A 5,214-nucleotide genomic window follows, 5' to 3' on the forward strand; every position below is an offset into this window, starting at 1 on the left:
TTGCATGATCGTGTTTGATTTAATTTCGTAATATTGAATTGGTTGAATGCCTTCGCTCTCTGACAAACTCTCTACTAATCTTTTTAGAGCTGCCATTCCAGCAGATATTTTTCTTATCAAAACATTTGTCGTAGCCACTAGTAGCGGCTGTGATGCCTTTTGGTTACTAGCAGCTTCACCAAAGTTGTCTGCTGCTTTGATCCGAAGGGCTTCTCTGTTGAATATTTCACTGTATTCATTTGTTAGTTCTCTTATTTTCTCGTAATAGGAAGATGTAAAATACTCATCATCTGTCGGTTGATCGATGAGAGTTCTGAGCATTGTGTCAGTTTGTTCAAACTGCTTCCAAGCAACATCAAGCCGACGAAATCTTTCACTGTAGTATGCTGATGTTTGTTTGCGTTCAGCCGAATCCTTTTTGAAGTTCCTGATGATTCGCTGAATCTCTTCGCCCTTTTCTTTTTGGGCATCTATGAGTTCATTAAGAGTTGTCATTGATGATTTGTAGTTTTTTAAGAATGTTTAAGAATGTTCTTCGAATGCTGAATGCTGAAACTTAACTGCTGACTGTTGATTGTTGACTGTTGCTGCGTCAAACCAATCCTGTGCTGCTGTCCGTTTCACGGGGTCACCAAAATGTATGGTCACCAAACGATACTCCACCACCGACGTTCCCAACGATCACGTCGGGGTCACCAAAATGTCCGATCACACCAAAATGTATGATCACACGCTGAATCAAAAGTTGAAATCAACTGTTTGCAAGTACTGAACTCTTAAATCCAGTACTTATGTTGACTTATTTGAACACGAGAACCACTGAGCACTTGAACCCAGTGATTTGAAGATTGTCCTAAATTATTAAGTGTTCTGATTACTGAACACTTGAATCCAGTAGACAGGTGCTTATATGGTGTAAATTTGGTACTTGAACCAACTCTACAAGCTATTAGAACGAACAAAAAAGAATCGATAACGAATGTGGCTTCGCATCAATTGAATTGTCAAAAATTCAATTGTGCCTTTTATTTAAAATTGATAATTAATTTACAACAAATAAATTAACTAAAATAACCTTGACCATGCATGCCAAACAATGAACTTATTGCAAACTGCAAGAGTGCATTTTCTTGCAGACGAAATTTGACGGAAATTGCAGGCCGATTTTTCTTGTTTTACTGTCTCCATAGGATGTTCTCTACATTTGTGTCCATTTTCATGCCCATATACTCCACAATATGTACAGTATGGCGTATTTTGTCTTTCTAGGCAGTATGCCCATCCATGTCCGTCTTGTTTACAAAACGTACATTTCATATCTGTTCGATTCTCCGTAGTGGACATGTTTATATTTGAACGTGATTCACCCAATAATTCTTCGGGTGATTCTGCAATAAAAATTAGTTTCTGGATAGGATCATTCTCTAACCCAATAAACCTATGTTTTAAACTATTGTCTTTCAAACCCTTAATAAAACAACGTACTGTTAATCGCCTGTATTCTCCTAACTGTGAATTACAGAATTTCACTCTCACCCCCTTGATTTTTTATTTGTTGTTCGGCTTCATGTAGTAACGCCTTCAGTTTACCTCCAAATGAACTCGCCGACTCATTCTGTCTTTGTTTGGTACAAGTTAGATCATTCCTTATGTGCTCCAATGTACGTTTAACCGCCTCACACAATTCATTTACTGTGTTAAATGGTCTGCTCGCGATATTCTCGTAAGCTACACCCACTAATCTTTGTTTTATGCAGCTTACGACATACTGTGCTCCCTCTTGCGGTAGTGCCTGTTGTACCAGTTCACAACCCGCAATAAACTTGTGTACTTCACTCCGTAGATCGGGTCCTTCTGTGCCCGTGAAATACGGCACCACCTTGGTTACTATTTTCATGATTGCCGTAATCGACGCCATAACTTTTTTTTCGTTTTGGTTTGTTTCCACAATTGTTCTCAGTAACTGTTTTGTTTGTCCGCACTTCGCTAGTTCTTTCTTTAAATCACCAATTTGTGCTGTTAGCTTTTTAATTTCGTTTTCCCTAATGTGTTCTGTACCTTCTGAGTCCAAGATTATACTGATGTCTTGTTCCGTTTTTCCCTGGTTTTTTAAAACGTTGTCCAAAATTGCCGTCTGATCTTCCGCGTCTTGCAATAAAGATGTTAATTCTTCTGTGCGTGAACTTAGTTGCTTACACTTATGTTCTAAACCCTTTTTAGCATCTGACAAATCTTCAATAACGTTTTTCAATTCTTTAGACCTTATCCCTTCTACACTCTCTATATTTTCCTTTATGTATTCGAGTTCTTCAACCCTCGTTAACCTGTTATGTCTAATATGGTCGTTTGTTAATTGAACAAATTCCTTATCTGGATTAAGTTCAATTAATTTTTCCCAAGCGTGTACTCTTGCCGAGTACACACTCTTTTAAATACTCTAAGCTCCTGTTGTAAATGTTCGATTTCCTTTTCCATTTATGAGAGATAAAAACAAAACAATTACGTGACCCCACTCAACCAATAACAATAAATAATTAATCAAAAGAAAAATACCAAACCATATCTCTGCATTACACTTATTACTTAGAAAAAAAAAAAAATGTTTAATTCCAAAATTCTCTAATTTCTTGCCTATATTGTCGGGCCCACTCTTTATCTGTTTTTGGTACTGGTCGTTTTATGCAGTTTTTATTGGGTTTTATGCTTATGTTTTCGTAAAATATTCCCTTATCTTTTGTATTGTCTATTTTACTAATAATACGATGTGCTTCCTCAAACAACCGTCTATGCGAATCTAGATGGTTTTTTAAATCTTTTGACTCGAATTGTTTATCGCAAACAAAACAACTTTTCCCCATATTTAAACAAACTTGAAAATCAAGAAATTTCACATAATAACGTAGAACAACAGAACTCAAAAAAAAAAACTTACATATAGAAAATTTACATATAAAATTTGATTTAAAAAAAAAAATATATATTATATCATTACAATATTATTATTATGTGTTGTAATAAAACACATTTGATTTGATTTGTCTTTCTTCTATTTTAAAATCTTAACTATATATATTTCTTATTAATGACTTACAATTTTTTCTCCCATTTTTCTTCTTGTTGTGTGTTTTTGTTGATGCTCCTTATTTATCCGGGTCTTGTCTTGTCCTTAATCTGTTGGTCCCTCGCTGCACGTTTTGTTACTTTTAGTGGTACAAAAACGTGTATCGGCTGACAAATTATTATGTTGTTGGCGTTGTATATGTTGTAATGCTGTAAACGCCCACGTAGGTAGGTGACGTTGTCGTCTCACGTTGCACGTTTTATATTGTATGATTATAAAAACGTGTGTATACCGGCTGCGTCAAATTATGTTGTGGTTTTTTAGTGATGGAAAGACGTGAATGCGCCAAATTAAAATCTGGACTAAATGTTGTATCTTCAGTTAGTTGTAATTTTTCTTTTACTAACTACAACTGTATATGTAATTTTCCTTCGTCTAGTTATATAGTTTTATAACTTATTCGGTTATACATGTAGATAAACTTCACTATTTTTATTTTTTAAAGAAAAATCATTGATTTGTTTTCTATGTATATGTTCTTTTATTTCACTTGTTATTTCAATTTTCAGTTGCTTTTCTGTTGTATAGAGTTTTCCTTTTTACTTTTCAATTTTCTTAGTATAAAAGTTTATAACTATTTTACACTTTGTTAATGTTTAATTATCAGCGTACCTTAATTTGATGCAAAAATCCAATATATGACCTTCAAATTACCCTAGTTACCTTATTGGGCATTTCCATAGTTTCATAATTTATTTTGCTAAATTTGCTAAGTTTTTATTATTATAAGAATGCTCTACATATTTTTGCAATTCTTCCGTATTTACATTTTCAAAGTCACTTACATCATGACACCAATTACTAACCAAATACCAAAGGTATAGGTATAGGTTGGCGGCCTTGTATCCCAAAAAGCCCACTTAAGCACAATTAAAGGCCCGTTGTGGTACCACAGGAGTTACGTTATTTGTATATAGATTTTAATCAGTATACATTTAACGCCGAAAGAAAGGTAACGACTCCCCCATTATGCAAAGGAAAACCAACCTGACAGTTCTATGAACTTGGCTAGGTCCCTAACATTACAGGATGACAACTCAGTCAGGTCAGTTAGAAAAGGAGATCCAAGGATTTTTAATCTTCTTCTGGCTAGGGAAGGGCACTGACACATGAGATGGAGTACAGTCTCCTCCTCATCCTCAGAGCCACAGCCTCGACAAAAGTCGTTAAAGGGGAGACCCAGTCTCATAGCATGCCTTCCTATTACGCAGTGTCCCGTCAGCACAGATACCGTAGTGCTGAGCAGGTTCCGTCTTAGTTGAAGTAGCTGACGGGTTCTTTTCTTGTCAAAGTTCGGCCAAGTCAACCTAGAAATCTGACATTGAGGTTCGTCAGCCCAGTATTGCTTGGCTATACTCAGGTATTTTTGTATGATTGCCAGTTTAACTGTAGCTAGTGGGACGCCTATATCAGAGAGGTTAATGTTAGGGAGAAGAGCACCTGCCTTGGCTAGATCGTCTGCCCTACAATTTCCTGTGATATCCCTGTGACCAGGAACCCAAATAAGTTTGACCCTAACAAACCTAGCTAGGTCATTCAGTGAAGCACGGCAGTCTTGAGTTGTGATTGATGTGGCTGAGGTGCCAATCAGTGATCTGATGGCAGCTTGGCTATCAGAAAAAATTGAGATTGGTAAATCGGATGTTCGATTGCATAGAACCCATTTTACAGCTTGGTGAATTGCCATTATTTCGGCTTGAAAGACGCTACAGTGGTTCGGAAGTCGAAGCGAGATGCTGAGACCCAGTCTTTCAGAGAAAATGCCACAGCCGACTCGTTTATCTATTTTGGAGCCGTCCGTGTAAATGTCAACCGTTTGGAGAGGGATCACTCTTTCAAGGATCCAGTCCTCCCTGCTAGGTATAAGAGATTCGAACCCCCTAATTAGGTCTGGGTAACAACACATGTAGTCAATAGAGACGGGAGTTGGCAGATCCTGATTCAGTATGATCGCGTGGCCTATATCGGTTCTTGACCAGCAGGAGAGGGCGTTGAGCCTAGTTGCAACTTTTTTGGCTTGCTGTTTTACCAGAAGCCGAGATGGCAGCCAATGAAGCATAGCGAAAAGAGCTTGCGTGGGGTAGAGCGAAGAG

This window comes from Teleopsis dalmanni, chromosome 1 (assembly GCF_002237135.1).
Source record: "Teleopsis dalmanni isolate 2A chromosome 1, ASM223713v2, whole genome shotgun sequence".
NCBI classification, from domain to species: Eukaryota; Metazoa; Arthropoda; class Insecta; order Diptera; family Diopsidae; genus Teleopsis; species Teleopsis dalmanni.